Source organism: Callithrix jacchus, chromosome 13 (genome assembly GCF_049354715.1).
Source record: "Callithrix jacchus isolate 240 chromosome 13, calJac240_pri, whole genome shotgun sequence".
NCBI classification, from domain to species: domain Eukaryota; kingdom Metazoa; phylum Chordata; class Mammalia; order Primates; family Cebidae; genus Callithrix; species Callithrix jacchus.
The window spans coordinates 78,669,735-78,695,852 of NC_133514.1; the positions used below are offsets into that span (position 1 = coordinate 78,669,735).

The 26,118-nt window shown below is 41.7% G+C and overlaps 1 protein-coding gene across 3 annotated transcripts in view; it reads left to right on the forward strand.

The window, feature by feature from the left end:
* The first annotated feature begins 365 nt into the window (after positions 1-365).
* GALNT1 (polypeptide N-acetylgalactosaminyltransferase 1) overlaps positions 366-26,118 on the forward strand; it is a 133,104-nt gene continuing 107,351 nt past the window's right edge. For 2 of the 3 annotated variants that reach the window (XM_002757165.6, XM_054244136.1), the window contains exon 1: positions 1,205-1,344. The gene's annotated coding sequence lies outside the window, so the exon portion shown is untranslated. Of the gene's footprint in view, positions 676-1,204; positions 1,345-26,118 lie in introns of those variants that run through there. The other variant, XM_078347986.1, reaches the window with a different exon arrangement.

Below are 26,118 nucleotides of genomic sequence, written 5' to 3' on the forward strand. Positions count from 1 at the left end.
CCTTAAACTTTTATTTTAGAATACTTGGAAGATGCAGATACGTACAAAACAGGATAGTAAAATTCCAGAGATAATTTTCAGTGAAGTGGGTTGCTTTTTTTTTTTTTTTTTTTTTGCTGACAGCCTTTTGGTTATGTGAACAGATGCAATATAAATTTAAAAGTTTCAAAGTGGGACCACTTAAACATTATAATCTTATTGCAGCTCTTGGTTGGCAAGCAATAAGACACAAACCTCTCAATGATTTAAGTAGAAAATTAACTTATTAAAAGAACGGTTGGTTATGCCTCGCGTGAGTGACAGACCAGGGTTTTGTTTTCTATCTTCAGGTCAGGGTAGAGCTGGTTTTTGGAATTGTATCGAGCAGTGTTTCCCAAGGGGGCACAGAGGAAGGGTCCCTCTCCCCGCACTGGGCGGGAGCCACTTCCCGAAACAGTCCCGGTTCTGCAAGGTCCAGGACGTTGCTGCCCCCCGGGACTCGTGTGCCTGCCCCGGCGGCGCGGGTCGCGGGGCTCCGCTCTCGCCATCCTCCCTCGGTCTCGGGCCTCCTGTATCGCTGTCGCCAGGCGCGGGCTCGGCGCGGCTGAAAGCGCTCCAGCTCCCGCGCTTGCGGCCGCCTCGGGCAACCCCACCAGGTTGGGGAGGCCCCGCGCTCGGCCCTGGGGCCGATCCGTGGTGAGGGCTCCTCATCTTCTCCCGCCCCGCGACCCGCTTGACGCGCGACGGCCCGAGTTGTCTTTTACTTGCTGCGGCAGCCTCTTTGTCCCGACCCAGGGTCGGGGGCACCTCTCGGCCTGGCCTGGCCCTGCCGGTAGCCCCGGGAGTGGGGACCGGGCCTGGGCGCCCGGCCGGGAAAGGGCGCCGCGCACTGGGAGCGCAGCGGCCCCGCGGTAGGCTCGCCGCAGCGGACGGGGCGCGCATCCGGGTGAGCGCCGGCGCCCCCGCCTCCCCCGCGCAGCCGCACGGGCCGCCGCCGCCGAGCACGCAGCGCAGGGAGGACCGCGCCCGAGCGGCCTGCGCGGCGGCCCTGCGGCCCGGGCCTGCCGCGCGGAGCAGCCCCGAGCGAGCGGCGGCGGCGGCGGCGGGATGCGGGGCGGCCCGGAGTAGCGCGCCGAGCCCGTGAGGCCGGGCGCGGAGGCGGGGGCGAGCGCGGCGGAGGCGGGGCCCGGGCCGGACCCGCCCGCCCGCCAGGGGAGCCGCCGGCAGAGGCCAAGGAGGCGGCGGGGCGGACGGCGGCCCGAGAGTAGCGCCCGCGCTGCGGCCCGCGGGACCGCGCCGCGACCGCCCGGGCCGGCCCCGAGGAGCGCCTGCCGCCGCCGCTGCCGCCGCCGCGCGCCGAGCGAGGTGAGTGTCCGCCCGCGGCCCGGCCGTCCCGGAGCCGCTGCCGCTCGCGCGGGTCGGGGGTGGAGGAGGAGGCCCCACCGCGGCCGCGTCCCCCGTCCCTTTGTGGCCGGCGCTGTCTGGGGCCGGGGCGCCGGCGCGCTCGGCGCGGGTTCGGGTCTGGGACCCCGGGGCCGTTGGACACGCGGCGTCTCTGGTTGGCAGTAGCGGCGAGCTGCGAGTTTCCGTCCTAGTTTGACATTGAGTTAGAACCGTTTTTCTATAGAAGACGGAAGTTTGTTTTATTGACAAAAATAAAGCTAAATATGGCTTCTGGGTTCGGCCGTGTGGTACTTGGAACTGCGGTGCCAGCCTGACCCTCGCTGCGCGACGGGGGAGGGGAGGACACACCGGCAGCGGGGGAGGGGGCTTCCCGGCCCGCAACCCCCGAGGAGGACCCGGCCCTGAATTAACAAATGTTTGTGGTTGGGAAGTAGCGGGCTTTAGGTAATGTGGCAGCTTTTCCTAGAAGAATGAATGAATGAGATGTCATTTACTCACCCATAGTAAATACCGTGCTCATTTAAACATTCATCAGGAATTGGGATGATTTGCATTGTCATTGCTTCTCTTATGTGGTCAGCCTTGCTAGACGAGGTTCCCCTACCCCCTAGATTTATGACCTTGTCCTCGTTCTCAAAGCCACTGAGCTAACCACCGTCAACCAAACTCACTTGGCAATTTTTTTGGTTAAGTGTAAGCAATAGGCAAAATAGTCTTTGTGAACTGTTTCTGAAGGGCAGAGAATGTCACTTTGATCATATCTTATGTTTAATACATTGCTTTACAATAATTCGTGTCAAGAACCCTGAGAGTTAGGCGGTTTTTCATTTCACAGATGAAGAAGTGAAGGCCCTACCTAAGAAGTTGCAACTTTTCAGGTCACAAGCTGAGGAGCAGAGTTGGAATTCAAACCTAGCCCTTGTTAGTCCAGTTCTCTTTACATCACATCTGTGTCCGGACCTGGACTGTGCAGCGTGGTAACTACTATCCACATGTGGCTGTTAAAATTTAAAAATTCAACTCCTCAGTCACACTAGCCACATTTCAGGTGTTCCATAGCTAAATGTGGTTCTCTGCTACAGTTGAACAGCCCTGGTCTAAAGCATACATCCATTTATTGTGTAAGTAAATATTTACTGAATGCGATCTGTCTGTGAGGCACAGTTTTAAGTTCTGGCTGTATGACAAATAAGGGAGACAAACTGTCCTTGCCCTAATGGAGTTTTCATTTTACACGATCCTTTGAGGATGTTTCCATGGTACTGTAGGGCTCTGCTATTCCAAGTGTGCGTGGTGTATCAGCAGCATCCCTGTCACCTCACACTGGAAGTAATGCAGAATGTGAAGCCCCACTCCAGATGAACTGAAACAGTATCTGCTTTCCCAAGATTTCGGGTTATTTGTGTGCACTTTGAAACCTGAGAAGCCTTTATTCAGCTTGCTGGTGATAACTGGGTTTAATGACTGCTCTGCTGGTTTGTTTGGTGCCACTTAAGTAGCAGACTGCAAAACTCTTGGGAGCACTCACCATGTATGCAAATACTTGTTAAATGCCTGGCTTTCTCAATAGAGTTTAAGCTTTATGAGAGCAGAGATTGTGGCTTCCTTTCCCAGCCATGTATCCCTAGAGACTTTACAGTGCCTGGTAAGCAGCACTTGGTAAATGCTTGTTGGGTAAACGAATGAGTGTGCTAGAAGAGTTAAGCGTGGTCATTAGTTGGGTGTGGTGTCATGGGTCTGTAGTCCTACCGACTCCAGAGTGACAGAGTGAGACCCTGTCTCAAAAAAAACTGAAAACCCAACAACAACAACAAAACTGGTTGTTAATCCCAAGCAGTTACAGACAAGGTAATTCTCATGGCATCTGGTGAGAGCATGAGACCAGAGTCAAAATGAAGATAGATGTGTAAGTAACTTCTCAGTGGGACGCTCCAGCTACTCTGGAGTTTTGCTCTTGGCTCACTTGCATGCCCTATCCATCTTTTTAATAATATAAAATAACACTAATAATTTTGAATCTTAATCATACATTAGTGTTTCATATAGTTTACTTTTTTAGTTAAATTCCAGACATTATTTGGATTTCACCAGTTTTTCCATTAATATCTTCCTTCTGTTCCAGGATCCAATCCAATGTACGACATTGTATTTAGACGTCATGTTTCTTTAATAATTTGTTTTGTGACAGTTTCTCAGTCTTGTCTGGTTTTGCATAACTTTGTTAGTTTTGGGGAATACTGTCCTGGCTTTCCTTGATGGACAGCTTTCCATACTCAGGAAAGGTCACAGCCAGGTTGACCCTGTTTTTGCTTTTACTTATTTATTTATGTAATACCTCTATCATGTTAATGTAACATACAACTTTGGTGCTTTGTTTTCAGTAACACATTTCTTGGATACAGTTCCTAATTGGTTGAGATTCAGAAGAGTGTTATACCATTGCAGTTATGTACCGAGTTTTATTTTTCTGATGGGTTAAGAGCTAGACTGAGGTAGAGTAGGAAGGAAAGAGGGAAGAGCCATTAAAAAGATCAGTTAGAAGAGGCAGTTAGGCAAAGAGGGACCAAGGCAAAGGGAGTGACAGATAAGGAAGAGGAGTGCATCAGCTTCGTAGAAGAGAGTTAGGAGTGAATACTTACTGTTCGTTCATTTATTCAATTAATATTTGAGTCAGCGGTCCCCAGTCTCTTTGGCACCAGGGACCAGTTTCATGAAAGACAGTTTTTTCCACGGACCAGGTTGGGGGCCAGGAAATGGTTTCAAGATGAAACTGTTCCATCTCAGATCATCAGGTATTAGATTCTCATAAGGCTTGTGCAACGTAGATCCCTCACATGTGCAGGTCACAATATGGTTTGTGCTGTGAGAATTTAATGCCGCTGCTTATCTGACAGGAAGGAGATGGAGCTCAGGCAGTAATGCTTGCTCACCCATTGCTCACCTGCTGTGTGGCCAGGTTCTTAACAGGCCAGACTGGTACTGGTTTATGGCCTGGGGGTTGGAGACCCCTGTTTTGAGTGATTATGTGTGCCATACCCAGTGCTGTAGTCTCAAAATAACTGGGGGATGGACAGCATGAAACAAAAAACCTTGCAAATAAGTACATAAATACAATTTGTGATGAGTGCTATACAGAAAAAGTAAAGGATGCTGGAGAGATTGTAGGTAGGGGGAACTTCAGGTTGGCTGGCTTGGGGAGGAGGGCTTCTCTGAATATGTAACGTTTGTACTCCTGCACCTGGCTTTTGGGTACCCTTCAGAATTATCCCCATACTTCTTATCCCATTTTTTCTGTTATTTTGCAATCCCGTAAACATGCCTCTTTCTTCATAGGCACTTTGCTTATTTCTGGCTCTGTACCTTTTTGTGTCATTTATTCTCCTTCCCAAGACATCCCCTTCTCCACCTCCACTTGTGGAAGTGATGCCTGTTTTTCGTAGATTTACTCAAGGCCTTTCTCCTTGATGAAGTTATTCACTGTTGATTTATGCCTCTTGAGTGTATGGTGTTTAAGGGTAGGGATGATAGTTTATATTTATATCTGTGTGTCCTCATTTAGTCCTCATTTACCCAATTGCTCCCAATCATCTTGTAAAGCTATAGTGCAATTTTCAGACCCATGATAGTGACATTGAGACAGTCAAGATATAGAAGATTTCCATGGCCACAGGATTTCCTTATGTTTTTTTGTAGCCACACCTACTACCCTTTTACCTCCATCCCTTCCTTAAACCCTGACAGTTACTAATTTGTTCATTTCTATAATTTTGCCATTTTAAGAATGTTTTATAAATTGAATAATAAGTGTCTTTGGCTTTATTCACTCAGCATAATTGTCTGGAATTGGCTTTATTCACTCAGCATAATTGTCTGGAGATTGATCCAGTTTGTTGCATGTATCAGTAGTGACTCTTTTCATTGCTAAGTAGTGTTCCATAGTATGAGTGTACCTTTATGGATCGTTTAACCATTTACCTGCTGAACATCTGGTTGTTTCTAGTTTTGGGGTATTGCAAATATAGCTGCTGTAAGCTTTTGTGTATAGGTTTTTGTGTGAACAGAGTCTTTATTTCTATGGGATATACGCCCAGGAGTAGTTACTGGGGTGTGTGGTAGTTGCATGTTTAGTTTTTTTTTAAAAAAACTGGTGAACTGTTTTGTAAAATGTTCTAGCATAGCTGGAACATCCCAAAGTGCTTGGATTACAGGCATAAGCCACCATACCTGGTCTGTCACTATTATTTTAGCCATTCTGATAGGTGTGCAGGGATGTCTTATTGTGGTTTTAACATGCATTTCTCTAAAGGCTAATGATGTTGAGCACTTTTCATATGCTTATTTGTCATCTGTCTATTTTCTTCAGGGAACTGTTTTCTGTTCATTTTCCAATTGGATTGTTTGTCCTTTTTACTATTAAATTTTGGGAGTTCTTTATTCTTTTTTTTTTTTTGAGACAGAGTTTCGCTCTTGTTACCCAGGCTGGAGTGCAGTGGCGCGATCTCGGCTTACTGCAACCTCCGCCTCCTGGGTTCAGGCAATTCTCCTGCCTCAGCCTCCTGAGTAGCTGGGATTACAGGCACACGCCACCATGCCCAGCTAATTTTTCGTATTTTTAGTAGAGACGGGGTTTCACCATGTTGACCAGGATCTATTGACCTCTTTATTCTTTATATATTCTTAATACTGGTCTTTGCTAGATATGTGGTTTATCTGTAGCTTGTCTTTTCATCCCCTTAATAGGTCTTTTGCAGAGCAAAAGTTTTTAATTTGTTAAAGTCCAGTTTCTCAATTTATTCTTTTATGGATCATTCTTTTTGGTGTCAGTTTTAGAAACTCTTTGCCCAGCCCTAGATCCTGAAGATTTTTCTCTTGTGCTTTTTTTCCCTAATAGTTTTGTGGTTTTATATGATCCATTTTATGAACCTGAGATTTAGGTCAAAATTGTGTGTGTGTTTATGCGTGTGTCTGTGGATGTCCAGTTACTTCAGCATCATTCCTTGAAAAGGCTGTCATTCCTCCATTGCATTGCCTTTGTATTTTTGTCAAAAAGCAGTTGGAGCTGGGAGTGGTGGGCACAGGCCTGTAGTGTCAGCTACTGGGAGGCTGAGGTGGGAGGATCACTTGAACCCAGGAGTTTGAGGTTGTAATGAGCTGTGATTGTGCCACTGCATGCCATCCTGGGTGACAGAGTGAGACCCTGTCTCTAAAAGAAAAAAATCAGTTCGGCATATTTGTATGAGTCTGTTTCTGGGTTCTCTAATCCTGTTCCATTAATCTATGTTTCATCCCTCTGCCAACATCACACAGTTTTGGTTACTGTAGCTCTATAATAAATCTTGCCATGGGGTAGACTGATTCCTCCTACACGTTTTTTCCCCAGTTATTTTAGCTGTTCTAGTTCCTTTGCTTTTCCATATAAATTGTAGAATAATCTTGTTTATATCTGCAAAAAAAATCTTTCTGGGCTTTTGATAGAAATTGCAGTAGACCTGTATCAGTATGGGGAAATTGACATCTTTACTATGTATGTTTCATTTTTCAATCTGTGAACTCCAGGTTGTTTCTCCATTTATTTAGGTCCTTGATTTCTTTCATCAACATTATGTAGTTGTATCATGCAAGTCCTGTACATATGTTTTGTTAGATTTTATTGGATTTGTTTTGTTATATTTGTATGTAAATATTTCTTTTTATATTTTAGCAGTTGTAAATGGTATTTTTAATTTTGTGTCCATGTATTCATTGCTAGTATGTAGAAATATAATTAACTTACATATGTTGATTTTGTATTCTACAATCATGCTGAGTCTACTTATTAGTTCTAGGAGTTCTGGAGATTCCTTGGGATGATTTTTATGCAGACTACCATGTTACCTGCAAAAATGGACAATTTTATTTTTTTCCTTTGTAATCTGCTTACTTCTTCTTGCCTTTTCTTTCCTTATTGCACTGGCTGAAATATCAGCACTATGATGAATAAAAATGGTGAGAAAGGACAGTCTTTCTGATCTTAGGGGGAAAGCATTCCTTCAGTTTTTATTAAGTATAACGTTAGCTATAGGATTTTCATGGATGCTGTTTATAAAGTTAGGGAAGTTCCTCTCTGTTCCTGTCTTTCTGAGAGTTTTTATTGTAAGTGAGCATTGAATTTTTTTGTATTTTTTGTTGATCTGATCATGTGATTTTTCTTTTTCTTCTTTAGCCTGTTGATATGGTTCATTGTATGATGGATTTTTAAATATTGAGCCAGCCTTACATCCATGGTGTGAAACTTGGTCACATTATAACACTTTGTACATATATTGCTGAATTCTATTTACCAATATTTTGTTACGGATTTTTGCACTTAGATTCATGGGGGCATTTAGCAGTGTTTCCCTATCAGCACTGTTTTCTTTGTGTTCCACAAACTTTGACTTGTATTTTTATTTTCATTCAATTTGGTGTCTATTTTTATTTATCTTGGGGCTTCCACGTTGACCCATGGATTATGTTGAAGCAGGCTGTTAAGACTCCCAAGTATTAGGAAATTTTCTTGTCATCCTCTGTTTTTGGTTTCTAGTTTTCTTCTATTTTGGTTGGAGAGCACACTCTGTGATTTCAGTTCTTTTAAATTTATTGGGGTTTGTTTTATGGCGCAGAATATGGTCTGTCTGTGGGACCCTGAATGAAATGTGTTTTCTGCTCCTATTTGGTGGAGTGTTTTAAAAGTGCCAATTACATCCTATTGGTTGATGGTGCTGTTGAATTCCGCATCTTTGCTTGTTTTTGTCCAGACATTTCTATTAACTGTGGAGAGAGAAGGCCAGTTATTTTCTCTGGGTATGGGACTCTGTATTGATAGTTCTTTCAGTGTTTGAAAAAATTATACCACTTTTTTCTGGCTTCCATGTTTTCTGAGAAGAAATCCACTGTCATTTGAATCATTTTTTTCTCTGTGGAAAGAAATAATTTTTCTCTCGCCATTCTCAGGATATTTTTCTTCATCTTTAGTTTTCAGAAGTTTCGTTATTATACATTTTGTTGTGGATTTCTTTGGGTTTATACTGCTTGTGGTTCACTCAGATTTCTGAATCCGTTTTTGTCGCTTGCCAAATTTAGAAAGTTTTCACCATTTTTTTTGAATTTTTTTTAGCCTGCTCTCTTTCTCCTCTTCTTTCAAGACTCTAATGACTGTAATGTCCAATCTTTTGTTATGATTCCACAGGTTTTAGAGGCTTTGTCAGTTTTTCTTTAGTCCAGTTCTCTCTTATTCATATTGGGCTCTGTCTTCCAGTGACATTCCTGTGCCCTTCCCTCTTGTTCTGCTGCTAAGTCTAAGCTTTTTATTTTGGTATTTTTCAGCTCTAAAATTTGCTTTAGGTTTTTCTTCATCTCTTTGTTGAGGCTGTTTGTTTTTATTTGTTTTTTTTTTGTGTGTGTGTGTGTGTGTATGTGTGCTTTTGTTGCCCATGCAATGGAGGCGATCTAGGCTCACCACAACCTCTGCCTCCTGGGTTCAAGTGATTCTTCTGCCTCAGCCTCCTGAGTAGCTGGGATTATAGGCATGTGCCACCACACCCAGCTAGTTTTGTATTTTTAGTAGAGACAGGGTTTCACCATGTTGGCCAGGCTGGTCTCGAACTCCCGACCTCAGGTGATCCACCTGCCTTGTTCTCCCAAAGTGCTGGGATTACAGGTGTGAGCCACTGCGCCCAGCCATATTTATTTATTCTTAATTTGTTTCAAGCATGCTTGTAATTATTGAAGCATGTCTATCACAGCTGCTTTAAAATTGTTGTCAGAGTTCTAACATTTCTCATCTTGGTGTTGCTGTCTCCTGATGTCCTTTTCATTCAGTTTGAGCTCATCATCCTGGTTCTTGGTATGATGAGTGATTTTTAAATTAAAACCTGGATGTCTTTAAATTATGCTGTGAGATTCTGGATCTTATTTAAGCCTTCTGTTTTAGCTGACTTTGTTTTGATACCACTCTGGCAGGGGAAGGTTGGCAGGTGAGGGCATGTGGCAAGGTCTAGTGATCACTAGGAGAAATTGGAAGTACAGACTCCCCACTTGGCCTTTCTTGACCCAAGAGGTACAGTATCTTTTTTCCACCAGGTGGGAGTAGAGATCCAGGATGTCCAGAGAGAGGGTGTGTGGAAGCCTGCCTTGTTACCAGCTGATGTAAATGAAAGCTTGGGCTCCTTACTTTGCCTTCTCAACACCACCTTGGTGTGTAGGAGGTGGGTTCCTTATTATAACCCAGTGAGTATGCGAAGTCTAGGGTACCCACCTGTTCTTTGTTGGCCTGGGTCGGGGTAGGGCCACAGTTCTGTCTGTGATGTGTGTCTGGAGTAAAGTGGTATTTAACTATCAGTTTTCTGTCTCAGTAGGATGTCCCTTTCTTGGTCTTTTGGCTTTTTATTTTGCCCCCTCTGCTCCTGTTAATGTTTCCAGGTTTCAGGTTGCTGCCGTTTTCAACTCCAGAAATCTGGGATATGTGTGGCAAAAATAAGTCTCAGGGAACTCACCATATTATTGTTCCTTGCAGCCTGAGGTCCCTAGCTAGTCTGCCTCCTTCTCTCTACAGTTAAGAATCTTCTAATGTTTGTTTTGTATGTAATGTTCAGAGTTTTCAGATGTACGTAGTGGGAGGAATAGGGAAAATACATCTGTTTCATCTTCCTGAAATTGAATATCCCTGAAGGATCAGTTTTTAACATTTCTTCTTTTCATGGGCTGATGTTTTCCTAATATATGTAAAATATGAATTGCAAGAAAAATGAAATTTCAAATGGCAATATATAATTTCCATTTCAAAAAGTATTAGATTCAGTAGATGTAACAGTTCTCTGTTATACTGTTACCAAAGTTTCTAAATGCTTACTCCTCACCGTCTCTGTCTCTCCTTAACCTTCTCATGGACTAGGTAGGCGCCAGTTTACCTTCTAGGGACTAGACTTTGACTAGCACTGCCTGGAATGTTACTGCTTGATTCTTTTTAAAATGATAAACTAGTGATTAGCCATTCAGTTGAACTTCTCTGCTGTTTTCCATGGATTTTTGTAGGGACACCTTCAATGTGAAGCCCATTTTAGTCCTTAATGTGGAGGGATGTTTGGGACAGTTTTGAGGGCAGATGTAGCAGCAGTAATGAGAGTTGAGAGTACATCTGTGATTTCAGGTGATACATTTGTTCTTCAGTGTGTAGAATTCCTACAAATTTTTACAAATTATAAAATAAATTCTTAGAAATTGTTATAAGACTCTTTTAAATCCTTCATTGTAATTTATGACTTCTAATGTTAGAGAACATATGATTGGTTTTGATTCTGTAAAGATGTCTAAGTATTGGCTTCCAGTATGTTATCTTTTGATTGACATCCCTGAGTATAGGACAGAGTTCTGTGGGAACCAGGAAGTGTTTGAAGACCGTTCTTTAGGTTTAAGTGTCATGATTCTTGCTAGATATTTATGTCTTCCGAAGTTATAACTTTTTACTCATTGAAAAAAGAATATATTTTAAAGTACCAGTTTATTTGTAGAAAGGAGTAGAATTTGCATTGCATGGTAGAGACACACATTAAGTTATTGGATTGTCCTTTGGAAACTACACATTATGTTTTATAATTTATTGTTTTCTTTCAAGTTAAAGAGTGGGAGAAATTTCTGGGAGTATTGCAACTCTCATTTTCCATTCCTAGGAATTAGTGAGTTAGCTGTAAACACTTGACTAACATTTACAAGTCCCCATGCGTGGCAGCGACTATAAAAAAGGTAGGAAGGCAGCACTGTCATAATGAGAGGCCTGATGCTTTGGAGAACGAAGCCCATATTCTGTTCATATTAGGACTGCAGAATTAGTTTTAAGTGTTTCCATGCAAAGGGAACGCTGTCTGAAGTAATAGGACTGATATAGGGAGAGCAGCCGTGAGTTTCAACTTTTACTTAGACTGGGGGCAGAAGATGACTAAAACAGCTGTGCTACTGGGTATAGAAAATGACAGTAACATGGTCTCTGATCTGAAACCTGTGAGGGGAATGAGAAAGTAGAGGGAAGAAAAAGGTGGTTAATTTAGACTGAGAGTCTTTGAAGACGGCTGGAAATCCTTTGATGAGCAACCTCTGGGGCGTTTCAGTGCATGAGATGTATACATACTCCTGGAGGGAAAGGACCTTTGTGGCAGAAGCTTTTCACTGGAAATGCTTTGAGGAGGGGATGCAACACTGGCAGCTTATCAGCTGGTCCTTATGCTGTGGTCCTGCCTCAGAAGGGAAGGTCTGATGAATACTAGGGTAATAGTAAGTTGGTTCAGACAGACATGAATGTAGGCTATTCATAATTGAAGATGAGGAAGCAAAACACAAATAAATCACAATTTAGAATAGTTCTGGCCACATACCAAGCGCAATTCTAAGTGCTTTACTTATATTAATTCATTTGCTCTTTCTAACAAAAGTAAATGGCACTGAGAAGATAAGTAGTAAAGCTGGACAGGTAAACCTGTCGCCATGTTTGTGTATTTAATTTGGCAGTCTGGCTCCAGAGATTATGGTCTTAACCACCTAACTAAACTACCTTGCTTGGATATTTTGGGCATGATTGAGAGGGGCTTTGAATACCAACAAGAAGATTATGGATGTTCTTTGGAATGCAGGAGGGAGCTGTTGAAGGATTTTGATGAGGGCATTGATTGACACAATTGGAATTAAGCTTTAACATACATGTAGGTGAGTGAGTGTTATTTCAAAAGACTACAGGTAGGAAATGAGTCTAGTGTACTGGCTCACATGACTTTGTATGCAGAAACATACAGGTGCATTTTTAGAAATGGACTCAGATGGTCTCGTCAATGGGCGAAGGAAAAATAAGTCAATCACTTGATTTGTAAGGGATGACACCATTAACAGCAATGGAAAGAAGCAGAGTTTGAGAATAGTTAATCAGCGTGTCTTGGACCATGTCCAGTTGCAGGTGTCAGAAAAGGATTCCAGGTGGAACTGTCCTGCAGCCATCATAGTTGAAGGACTGCATCTTGCTGGGAGAGGTCAGGTCTGGAGGTACAGATGAGCATCATCAGCATTGAAATGATAATACAGGGAGTGGTAGAATGGGCTGAGGAATAAACCTGAGGGGATACTTACAGTTATGGGTTCAGAGGAGGAATGTGACTTTTACATCCTCATTGGGCAAATATGTATTGAGTATCTGCTTGTGCCAGGCACCGTGACTGCAATGGGGACTAAACAGATGTGGATCCTGTCTTTGTTGATCTGACAATTTAATGAGGAAGATAAAAATAGAGACAATTAAGTAAACAATGGGAGAAATGATGTTTCTGTTGAGACACAGAGGTCAAAAAGATTTTAATAATACAAAGAGTGGCTAGGCGCGGTGGCTCACACCTATAATCCCAGCACTTTGGGAGGCCGAGGCGGGTGGATCACTAGGTCAAGAGATCGAGACCATCCTGGTCAACATGGTGAAACCCTGTCTCTACTAAAAATTCAAAACTTAGCTGGGCATGGTGGTGCAGCCTGTAGTCCCAGCTACTAGGGAGGCTGAGGTAGGAGAACTGCTTGAACCCAGGAGGTGGAGGTTGCGGTGAGCCGAGATCGCGCCATTGCACTCCAGCCTGGGTAATAAGAGTGAAACTCCGTCTCAAAAAAAAAAAAAAATACAAAGAGTGTGGGCAAGAGGATTCTGGTAGAAAAGACTGGTATGCACAGAGACTGTGTCACAAGGAGAACTCATTCAGTTTAAGGAACTGAAATTTCAGTGTGGCTGAAGAGCCCTTGGTGCAGGGGATGTGGGGTGAGGTGAAGGTAGAAAAATTAGCATGGGATAGCTGATGCAAGACCTCATTCTCATTGCTGTTGAAAGCTTTTGAGTAGGGGAGAGCTCTGCATCTGATTTTAAGCAGATCACCCCTTCTGCAGTGTGGAGAATGGATTTGGGTGGGATGGGTAAAGGGGAGGCAATGGAGATTAGTTGGGAGGCTCTTGCAGGAGGCCTGGACTAAATGGCGGTAGTGAATATGTCTGAGGCTGGGGATCAGGCCCTGGTGTTTATCTCAGAAAGCTCCTCTGGCCTTCACCTTAGTATCTCTGTTTTTCTTTGTCATTGTATGTATCATGTTACCATTCTCTGTTTATCCCTGTCCCTTTTAGACTATGAATCTCTTAGGTAAGGGTAGGGACCTTCTCTTACTGGTCTGCCTACCACCTGAAAAGTGATCAGTAAATGTTGAAGAAATCAATATACTTGTCTTCATACTGAGGTCATTTTCCTATTGTTTTTTTTCCTTGAGAGGAGCTCCAAGACAGGGAAGGCTGTGGGCAGGGTTCCACAGGAGAAGTAGTGTGCTGCATATCTGGGGCCTGTGAAGAGGAAGCACTGAAGAAATCTGTGTGGCATGCAGAGGTGTTTTCAGGTGTTGAACCATAGGGAGGTCTACGTGATTTCCTCACTAGAAGGATTAGCGAGGGCGAAGTTGGGAAAGCTAATAGAGGAGGCCTTATAAAGAAGACAGTTGTTGATGCCCAGTGCTGTTGAACAGGCAAGAAGGTGAAAAGATTTCTTATTCTTTTTCTGCTGCCTGTAGTTTTAGCAGAGGGGGAAGAGCAGAAATCTATTACCAGGGGATAGGAGTGAGTGCATGGTGACATAGTAGTGACAGCAAATGTAGACCATTCTTTGAGATGTTTTAGAGAGGAGAAAAGAGGAGGTTGTAGCTTGCATTTGGGGTAGTTGAGGCAAATGGTTTTTAGGATAGGAAGGAGCAGAACCTATTATTTATAGGTAGTAGGTTATGTTGAGTCAGGGCAGTCAGGCGTATGAGAGTCACTGAGGGGTGACAGGGGACAAGGAAAGTCAACTGTGGTGACTGGAGATGGCAAGCACTCCATTGCAAGGGGGCAACTAATCAGCTACTAGGATTTTGTTATTTGAGTGGCTTACTCGGTAGCAGATTATTAATTATTATTTTTGAGACGGAGTCTAGCTCTGTTGCCCAGGCTGGAGTGCAGTGGTGCGAACTCAGCTTGCTGCAACTTCCACCTCCCATGTTCAAGTGATTCTCCTGCCTCAGCCTCCCGAGTAGCTGGAATTATAGGCGCCTGCCACCATGCCCAGATAATTTTTGTGCTTTTTAGTAGAGATGGGGTTTCACTGTGCTACCCAGGCTAGTCTCAAACTTCTAACCTTGTGATCCATCCACCTCGGCTTCCCAAAGTGCTGGGATTATAAGCATGAGCCAGTGAGCCTGGCCAATTATTTTTTTTAGACTAGAGAAGCTAAAATACAAGTCAGTCAGTCAGTCAGTCTGTCTCTGTCTCTGTCTGTCTGTCTGTCTGTCTCTCTCTCTCTCTCCTCTCTCTTTGTCTTTCTTTTTTTTTTTAAGATGGTTTTTTAAGATGGAGTCTTGCTCTGTCTCCCAGGCTGGAGTGCAGTGGTGTGATCTCAGCTCACTGCAACCTCTGCCTCCCAGGTTCAAACAATGCTCCTGTCTCAGCCTCCCGAGTAGTTGGGACTACAAGGCACACACCATCATGCCTGGCTAATTTTTGCGTTTTTAGTGGAGATGGGGTTTTATCACATTGGTCAGGCTAGTCTTGAACTCCTGACCTCAAGTGATCTACCTGCTTCGGCCTCCCAAAGTGTTGGGATTACAGGAGTGAGTCACTGCACCTAGCCTGTACTACAGATTTTGATTTTTCAAGTGCAGTGTCCTCAGTTTTAAATGTTGGCAGTTAAATCAGTTTTTAAATCTTTTTGCAGGGGAGCGGGAGTAGGGGACAAAACCCTCATCTCTGGCATAACATTGCCTGAAAGTTACCTTGGGAGAAAGGGCTGGTGGCACTGGTTGGTGAAGGTAAAAGAGGAGAGGAGCTATTTGTGGAGCAAGGCTTCTAAGACATTGTAAAGGACTGTGCAGGTAAAGAGTATTATTCATTAAAAGGAGAAAAAACTAAGAAGAACAAGGGAATGTGAGGTAAAAGTGAGGTAGAAGGAACTTGAGTCTGAGGAGGTAGGATTTCTCTGTAGAGAGACAAGGATTATGCTGGCTGCTCTGTGAGGGTGTGCACAAGGGAAGGTAGAGAGTGAGAGAGGGCATCCAGGAGAGGAACTGTAAAGAATGGTAAGGCTTTGTGTGGCTAGTTAGCATAGGTTTACAGGGGATTCTGCCAATGTTTCAGAACTTTCTAACGACACTATCCTAGAAGTTAAAGTGGAGAAAGTGAAGAGTAGAACTTATCTAGAGTTAGAGATTGTATGTAAGGCTGAAAGGTCCAATGAAGTGAGGGACTTTCTGTGTGTGTTAAAGAGTACATAATTACAAAGGTAATATGACTTCTGTGTTGGAAGCTGAGCACTTGAAACTAGAAGCCTGGTTAAGTGTAGACGGAGAAGAGCAAGTTTGACAGGGATAGGGGAACCCAGGCCTCAGTGGTCAGGAGACCATGGTGGCAAGGTGTTTTATGTCTGGGTTTTGATTACTATGGCTTTCTAATATATTTTCAAGTCAAGTAGTGTGATGCCTACAGCTTTATTCTTTTTACTTGGGATTGCTATGGCTATTTGGGGTCTTTTGTGGTTCCAATTTAGGATTGCCTTTTCTATTTCTGTGAAGAATGTCCTTGGTGTTTTGATAGGGATGCACTGAATCTGTAGATCACATTAATAGTATGAATATTTTCACAATGTTAGTTATTCCAGTTCATGAGCATGGGATATTTTCCCATTTTTAAAATGTCCTTTTTCTTTCATCAGTGTTTTACAGTTTTCCTTGTAGATTTGTAAATTTATTCCTAGGCATTTTTTTTTTTATTTAATAGCTATTGTAAGTGGGATTACTTTCTTAATTTCTTTTTCATTTTGTTTAATGTTGGTGTGTATTAATGTTAGTGATTTTTGTTGATTGCGTGTTCTGCAACTTCACTGGATTTGATGATCAGTTCTAACAGTTTGCTGATGGAGTTGTAGGGTTTTCTAAATATAATGCCATGTTGTTGCAAACAAGGATACGTTGGCTGCTTTCTTTCCAATTTGGATGCCCTTTATTTCTTTCTCTTTTCTAGTTGCTCTGGGTAGGACTTCTAGTACTGTTTTGAAGAGAAGTAGTGAATCCTTATCCTGTTCCAGATCTTAGATGAAAGGCTTTCAATTTTTTCCCATTCAGTGTAATGTTAGCTGCGGGTTTGTCACGTATGGGCTTTATATTTTGGGGGTATACCATTCTATACCATTAACTTTCTGTTATGTGATGTGTCAGGTTTATTGATTTGCATATATTGAGGTATTCTTGCTCACTGGGAAGAATCTCACTTGATCATGCTGAATCTTTTTTTTTTTTTTTTTTTTTTTTTTTTGGTGGGAGGAAGGCAGGAAGGAAGGGAGAAGGACGGTAGGGAGGAAGGAAGGGATGAAGGAAGGAAGGAAGGGAGGAAGCGGGGAGGGAGGGAGGGAGGGAGGGAAGGGAAGAAAGGAAATCAAGCAATGAAAGAGACATTGCCGACCTGGATCTAGCGGTTTACAAGTTGATTTCTTTTTTTTTGAGAGAAGGAAAGAAAAAAAAGTAAGTAAAGGAGAGGAAGAAAGAGGAGAGAAAGAGGGAGAGTAAATGGAAATATTGCTTTATTTTGAAAAAAATTGGGTATTAATAATGGCCAATCAATGTTTCATTTAAACTAATGGGTAGGTGTGATGTGGTATTGACAAGAATGTATATTTTGTGTATTTGAAGTGGGGAGCTCTATAAATATTTATTAAGTTTACTTGTTCTGGATCTGAGTTCGAGTCCTTGATATCCTTATTAATTTTCTGTCTCATTGAATCTAAGTCTCCTATCTGGGTGTTAGGATCCTTAGCTCTTGTTGTTGCATTGATCCTTTTACCACTATACCTTTGTTGCTTTAAAATCTATTTTATCCGATACAAGAATTGCTACTCCTGCTTTTTATTTATTTATTATTTATTTTTGCTCTCCATTTGGTTGGTAAATCTTTCTCCATCCCTTTGTTTTGAGTCTTTGTGTATCCTTGCATGTGAAACAGGTCTGGATGTAACATGCCGTTGGGTTTTGGCTGTGTTTTTTGATTGGGAATTCAGTCAATTTAAATTTAGGGTTACTGCCATTTGATGTTGACTGGCTGTTTTATCCATTCGTTGGTGTAAATTCTTCTTTATGTTGGTGCTCTTTACTTTTTGGTGTATTTTTAGAAAGGCTAATACTGGTTGTTTCTTTCTGTGTGTAATGCTTCTTTCAGAAGCTCTTGTAAAGCAGGCCTGGTGGTAATAAAATTGCTGAGTTCTTGCTTGTTCATAAAAGATTTTATTTTTCCTTCAGTTGTGAAGCTTAGTTTGGCTGGATATGAAATTCTGGGCTGAAGGTTCTGTTCTTTGAGGATGTTGAATATTGGCCCCCACTCTCTTCTGGCCTGTAGAGTTTCTGCCGAGAGATCTGCTGTAAGTCTGATCGGCTTGCCTTTGTGGGTTATCTGACCTTTCTCTCTGGCTGCCCTTAGTATCCTCTCCTTCGTTTCAACCCTGGTGAATCTAACGATTATGTGCCTTGGGGTTGCTCTTCTTGAGGAATATCTCTGTGGTGTTCTCTGTATTACCTGGGGTTGAATGTTGACCTGCTTTGCTAGTTTAGGAAAATTTTCCTGAATAATATCCTGAAGGGTATTTTCCAGCTTGGATTCATTCTCTCCGTTGCATTCAGGTACACCTATCAAACGTAAATTTGGTCTTTTCACATAGTCCCACATTTCTTGGAGACTTTGCTCATTCCTTTTTATCCTTTTTTCTCTAATCTTTTCTTCACGTTTTATTTCATTAAGTTGGACTTTGACCTCTGATATCCCTTCTTCTGCTTGAACAATTCGAGTGTTTAAAGCTGTGCATACTTCTCGGAGTTCCTGTATTGTATTCTTCAGTTCCATTAATTCACTCATACTCCTCTCTAAGTTGTCTATTCTCAGTAGGATTTCATCAAACCTTTTTTCAAAGTTCCTAGTTTCTTTACGTTGGGCTACAACATGTTCTTTTAACTCACCGAAGTTTGTTATTATCCATTCCTTGAAGAGTGATTCTGTCATCAGGAGGCGCTCGTTCTCCATCAAGCCTTGTTCCATTGTTGATGTGGAACTGTCATCATCTTTAGAGGGAGAGGCGTTCTGACTTTGAGTATTCTCAGCTTTCTTACGCTGGATTCTTCCCGTCATTGTAAATTTATCCTCCTGTCGTCTTTGAAATTACCAACTTTCAGATTAGGTCTCTTGAGTGGACGTCCAGGTTGTTAGTTCCCAGGGCCAGAGCAGCGGCGTTAAAACTGATGGTGCTTTTCTGCCCAGGATTCTCCTGTCGGGCTTCCTTCTTGTTTCCGTAGTAGGCGACTCTGCCTTCCCGGGGCTCCAAACCTCGGTCAGAAGGGGAACCGGTCTTGTTTACTCTGCGCCGAGTGCTAACGCGCCTAGTTGCCGGCGGAACCGCTGCGCCGACCACGAGAGTCGCGCTGGCGACTCGTGTGTTTCCACCACTGGGGGATCTTCTGCTCCGTGAGCGACCAGAATTTGTCTGAAAGTGTGGCGTCCTCTAGTTCTCCGCACCTTCCCTGAGAGCTGCAATCCTGGGATGTTAGCGATTGGCCATCTTGGATCGTTCTCCCATTTTTTTAATATGTTATTCAAGTTGGTTTGCTAGCATTTTCTTAAGGATGTTTGCATATATGGTCATCAGGGATATTGACCTGTAGTTTTCTTTTTTTTGTATCCTTGTCTGCTTTTTGGTATATGAGTAATGCTGGCCTAATAGAATGAGTTTGGAAATATTTCCTTCCTTCAGCTTACTTTACTTTTTTGGAATAGTTTGAGTAGAATTGGTGTTCGTTCATCTTAAAATGTTGGGTAGAATTCAGCACTGAAGCCTTCAGGTCCTGGGTTTTTCTTTGATGGGAGACTTTCATTACAGATTTAATCTTGTTACTTGTGATTGGTCTGTTCATGTTTTCTATTTCTTTATGTTTTGATTTTGATAAGTCTTACGTGTTCAGGAATTTATCCCTTTCTTCTTGGTTTTTCAACTTTATGGTATATAGTTCATAATAGTCTCTAATGATCCTCTGTATTTCTATGGTATCATTTGTTAATGTCTCCTTTTTCAGTTTTGATTTTATTTATGTATGTCCTCTCTCTTTTTTTTCTTATTCTACCTAAGGGTTTGTTGATTTTATTAATCTTTTCAAAAAACAACTTTTTGTTTTATTGACCTTTTATATTTTTTGGTCTCAATTTACTTTATTCCTGTTCTTTATTATTTTTTCCTCCTATTAATTTGGGTTTTTTGTTCATGCTTTTCTAGTTACTGCAGGAGTATTGTTAGGTTGTTTATTTGAAATCTGTTTTGATGTAGATGTTTTTTACTATAAATTTCCCTCTTAGAAATACTTTGCTTTATCCCATAGATTTCGATATGTTGTGTATTCTCCTTATTGATTTCTAGTTTTACTTCATTGTGGTCAGAAAAGATACTTGATATAATTTTGACTGATTTGAATTGGTTGAGGCTTGTTTTGTGGCCTGCCAGATGGTCTGTCCTTGAGAATGTTCCATGTGCTGATGAAAAGAATATGTATTGTGCAGCAGTTACATGTTCTGTAAATGTGAGTTAGGTCCATTTGATCTAGTGTGATCTATATTGTCTGTGTCTTAACAGGTTGCTGTAGTTTTTGTTTTTGATAGATTTGCCTTTTAGTCATTGTTCTAGTGATATGAATAGATTATACATTGCAATTACAGTATTGAGTATTCTGAATTTGTCTGCATACTTTTACCAGTGAGCTTTATACCTTCAAATGTTTCCTTTTTACACATCAGCATCCTTTTCTTTCAGATTGAAGAACTCCCTTTAGCATTTGTTATGAGTCAGGTCTAGTAGTGGTAAATAGCTTTAGTTTTTGTCTAGGAAGTACTTGATCTCCCCTTCATATCTGGAGGAAAGCTTTGCTGTGTTGTCTCAGTTGGTAATTTATTTTAGCACTTTGAATATGTTGTCGTACTCCCTTTTGGCTTGCATGGCTTCTGCTGGAGTCTTTTGCCAGATGAATTAGTGCTTCTTTGCATGTCATTTGCTTCTTTGCTTCTTTTCTCTTGCTGCTTTTAGGATCCTCTTTTAGTCCTTGACCTTAGAGAGTTTGATCATTATATCTTGGGGTAGTGTTATTTGGGTTGAATTGTTTGGTGATCTCTGACTTTCTTGTATTTGGGTATTTATATTTTTCTCTAGATTTGGAAAGTTTTCTGTTATTTCTTTGAATAAGCTTTCTACCCCCATTCTTTCTCAACTCCCAGTTGAACACCAATGACTCTTAGATATTCTGTTTGAAGTTATTCTGTATATCTTTTAGGTGTTTTTGTTCCTTTATATTTTTTTCCCCCTCCTCTGACAGAATTTTCCAGTATCTTGTCTTTGAGTTCACTGCTTGTTCTCCTTGATCCATTCTGCTGTTGAGACCCTCTAGTGCATTTTTCAGTTTAGCAAATATATTTCTCAGTTCCAGCATTTCTGTTTGATGTTTTAAAAAACATTTCAATCTTTGGTACATTTCTCTGATAAATTTCTGAATTTTTTTTTTGTATTATCGTGGAGCTTGCTGATTTTCCTTAGCATTGTTATTTTGAATTCTTGATCTGAGTGCTCACACATTGCTGTCTACTTAGGGTTGGCCTCTGGCTCCTTGCTTTGTCCTTCTGGGGAGGTTATAATTCCCTGTTTGGTGTTTCTTGTGGATGTATGTCTGTGACTTCACATTGAAGGATTAGTTTTTTATTTCAGCATTCACTGTATGTCTTGTCTTTCTAGAGTGTATTTGCTTAGAGGTTCTTTGCAGTTGACTATAATTTTCATTAATCATCAATTGCTGTCTCCTTTTTGGCACTAGATGGTGCCTTAAGCCTAGGATTTCCTTGGCTCTTGTAATACTCAGAGCACTGCCTGTCTCAGATGGGGGTGTGAAGGTTTTTCTCCTTGTAACCTTCCTGTAGGTTGAGGCAAGAACAGGGAACTCAAGCTGGTGGGGAAGCTGACCTTTCACCTTGATCTCACTTTTTCCAGTATGGAAATTGTGAGACAAGGAGGAATTTTCCATGTGCAGTGCCTAGCAGATTGTGGGAGGGGTTTCATGGACAGAGAAGTCTGTTTCTCTTACTGTCTATCTGGAGTTTTTCCACTACTGTGTGGCCCTGGAGACCTTCCTAGCCTCAAATTCAAGTTGTGGGATATTGCTGGTGATATTCTTGGGACTGAATATTTGCTGCAATTTTGGTAACATCACTTCCTCTGTACATATTTTTAAATGGTAGCATCGTGTGTCTATGACACACACACGTTAATTTGTTTTGAAACTGTTAATGAGGCATTCCTTACCTTCCCAACATTTGTGGATGGTAGATTAGGAATCCCTGGCTGTCCACATAGTGGCATGTAGTTATCTCCTCATCATGACCTCTCTTCTTCCTCACCATGTGGCAATTATTGGTGGACCTTAAGGGACCCTGGTGGACCATGGAGCTCCATCCCTCTACAATTAAGCCAACTCTGAACTTCATCCTCCCTAGAACTAATAGTTATGTGAGCTAGTAAGTTTTCTCATGTTTAAGCAGTTTGAGGTGGAATTTCTGTTGTCATACAGCTAAAGGCGTCTCAATTGATATAATAATGCAGAGTTATAATGTAAAGAAATAAGAAGATTTTTCCCTATTTTTTTCTTTCCAACTTTTAGGTTTGGGGGGTTCATGTGCAGGTTTGTTACATGGGTAAATTGCATGCCATTGGGGTTTGGTGTGCAAATTCTTTCATCACTCATGTAGTGAGCATAGTACTTGATAAGTAGTTTTTCGATCCTCACCCTCCTCCCACCTCTCACCCTCAACTAGGCCCCAGTGTCTGTTGTTCCCTTTTTTGTGTCCACATGTATTCAATGTTTTGCTCCCATTTATAAGTGAGAATGTGATATTTTGGTTCCTATTTTAATTCACTTAGGATAATTGCCTCTATTTGCATTCAAGTTGTTGTAAAGGACATGGTTTTGTTCTTTTTAATGGCTGTGTGGTACTCCATGGTGTATATGTACCACATTTTCTTTATCCAGTCTACTGCTGATGGGCATCTAAGTTGATTTCATGTCTTTGCTATTGTGAATAGTGCTGTGATAAACATACACGTGCATGTGTCTTTATGGTAGAATGATTTATATTCCTTTGAGTACATAATCAGTAATGGGATTGCTGGGTAACATAATCAGTAATGGGATTGCTGGGTAAAGTGGTAGTTCTAAGTTCTTTGAGAAATCTCCAAACTGCTTTCCACAGTGACTGACCTCATTTACATTTCCACCACCAGTGTATAAGCATTTCCTTTTCCCTGTAGCTACACCAGCATCTGTTACTTTTTGACTTTTTTGTAATAGCCATTCTGACTGTTACGAGATGATGTCTCACTGTGATTTTTATTTGCATTTCTCTAATGATTAGTGATGTTGAACATTTCTTCATATGCTTATTGTCTGTGTGTATGTCTTCTTTCAAGAAGTATCTGTTCATGTCCTTTGTCCATTGCTTAATAGGGTTGTTTGTTTTTTGCTTGCTGATTTGATAATAGGATTTTTATGTTGGGTATTTATAAGTTGAACACCAAGATATTGCCCAATAGGCTAGTCCTCCAACCTCCATGTTAGAAACTGCATAAATTAGGACTCAGAAGTTTTAGTTTCTACTTTGCCACTACCTACCTATATCATTAGACCTAAATTTCCTGAACAGTAAAAACAAGGAGGTTGCCCTGAATAAGCTATAATGTACTTTGCATCTCAGATATTCTTTAATTTTGGAACCCATGCAAAATATCTGGTTAAATTTAATTAAGCGTTAATAAGGTGAACTTTTTGCAAAACAGTGAGGCATCTCAGATTTTTACTATATTTATTATGGTTTTATGGTCTACTAGCCTCAAGATGTTCTATTTCTACAACTTTTCTGTAAATAGCACTGGAAAAGGATTTTAACAGTTTTTAGAAACTCTTTTTCTGGCTAGGCACGGTGGCTCACGCCTATAATCCCAACACCTTCGGAGGCCAAGATGGGGGGATTAGAATTCGAGACCAGCCTGCCAACATGGTGAAACCCTGTCTCTGCTAAAAATATAAAAATTAGCCAGGCGTGATGGCAAGCATCTGAAATCTCAGCTCTTCAGGAGGCTGAGGTGGAAGGATTGCTTGAACCCAGGAGGCAGAGGTTGCAGTGAACCAAGATTGTGCCACTGCACCCCAGCCTGGGCAGAGTGAGACTCTGTCTCAAAAAAAACACGAAAAACAACAACAACAACAACAACAACAATAACAACAAAAACCTCTTTTTCTCTCAAGTGCTTAAAACCAGTAGTATTTTTTTTTAAGACTCTTAAAAATCTTTCAGATCTCCCTCCCTCCCTTTTTCTTTCTTTTTTATCATGGAAAATTTCTGATAGGAGTATAGAGAATAGCATAATGAACCTTCATATACTCATCATCTAACCTCAGTAATTATCAGCATTTTGACAGTCTTAAAACCAATAGCTTTTAAAAGTGCTTACATTTAACTCTTCTAGACAAGATCCTTTTTTCCAGCTGATCTCTAGACCTAAACTAGGCATCTCTTGCTTTAGTGTTTCAATTGCCTGCATGTTTGTTTAAATATTGTTCTTTTTTTGCATCATACGAAGGTATAGTACTGTGAAAACTAGTCTTTATATTAGCAGTTCTGGCCAAACAATTATGAGTATTTAGGCATTCATATTTGTACATATCAAGGTAGGATGAGTTATACTTTGCTGACAAACAATCCCAAAACCTCAGTGGCTTAAAACAAAACTTTTGGCCTTTTGACTGATGACTGGGCCTTTGTTCTGCCTCACCCTGCCTCTGGACCCAAGCTAAAGGAGCAGTTACTGTCTTGATTGTTGCCAGCACCATTGTAGGGGGAAAGAGAGCAGGGCAAATTGTGTGTAGTCTCATAAACCTTCCACCTGGAAGTGAGTCATGGCATTTCTGCTCACATTTGGCCAAAACTAGTCACGTGGCTAACCTCTATTTCCAGGGGATGGAAAAGTGCAAACCCATCATATTGGTGAAGAGAACCAGAAATGTTTGGTAGACAACACTAATGACTATCACAGTATTGTGAGAAATATAAAATTTCACCTGTCTTTCAACTTGATGTGTAACAGCTAAGGCTTCAAGAATTGTTTATCCTCATGCGACAAGTGTAGGTAGTAGTATTAAAATTACCCTCATTGTTTTCTTAGCTGTTATTTATTTTAAAGCCACTTTTAGACCAGTTAATTAGAAGTCCTCAGATAAGGAATACCAATTTCTAGATTAATCCCTACTTCTTTTTAGGAGGTACAGACTTTTCCCTTTTCTCAGGTGATACAGTCAGTATACCAGAGAAGGGGCAGAATAGTTGTAGCTTCTTTACTTCTCATTATAGGAAGACCTTGCCCATCACTCTTCCTCTTCCTTTTTTTAAAGTAGGATTCTGATTTCATTTGGGACATGGGTAAAATCCAAGGTCAGACTCTTGGATGTTTCAAGTGCGGTTTAGAATTCCAGATCAGTCAGGAAAATTTGTGCTCAATTACTACAAAGAAAAAAAAGGAATTCCAGATCAGATCCCTTTGTTGATGTCTTTTTTTTTTTGGAGGCTGGGATTTGTAGACTGGGACCATCTACTGCGAGAGATACCAGTCATAGTGCTGGCCATCTTTATATCACATTCCAGAGGAAACTGCCTGACCCCCACAGTTCCTGTTCAAAGGTACTCTTAGTTGGTCATATTTTGTACCCCTCAGAAGTGTGCACCAGACTCAAGACAGCCAGATCAGTAGCACGCTTGTAAGATAAGTAGACTGGCCACTCTGCTGTCTTCCTGCAAATTTAACTTCCCAGACTAAGACAGAGGCCCTGAGTCTAACACAATGCCATGGGATAGTAAAAAACCATTATCACCCATAGGGAGTTTAAGAAAATCAGAGGAAGTGAGGATGGAGAAAAAGAGAGCAGAGTTGATTGGGGATGAAAAGAGAAGGAAGAGGCTCTTGGAGTATTGTTGTCCTCTTGGAGTCCTTGAGAGAGACACTAATCCTTCCGCTGGGATCCTTGGTGTGGCCCTGTGTTCTGCCAGAGCCTTTGCATTTCTGCTTCCATCTGTGATGCCTGACTCTATGGTTGTTTCTGCCCTGCTTGGCTTGGGAATCCTGGGTTCCTTGCATGTGTACTGTAGGATAGGATTGGGTATTGGTACTAGTTACATACAAAGGCCCTATATAAGAGAAGCTGAAGCAAGGAAGAGGTACTTCTCTATTATGTCTAAGTCTGGATGGACATATACAGCTCATGTATGAGGCTGGGGGCTGGAATAATGGCTCCATGGTTTTCTAGGATCTTAGTTGTTTTAGCTTTCTTATTTGCTGATTCATGGGCTGGTCTTCATCCTCATGGTCTCAAATGTAACTTCAGCTATCACATTCATGTTCCATGCAGTGAGATGGAGGAAAGGTGAAAAAACGGTCATGCTTCAGTCCTGTTTAGACACTTGTATGAAGTTACACTCAAGACTTCCTCTTATGCTCAAGACTTCCTCTCATATATCAACTAGAACCTCCCAGCAAAGGCGACTTGGAAATGTGTCTTTATTCTAGCGGTCCATGTACCTAGC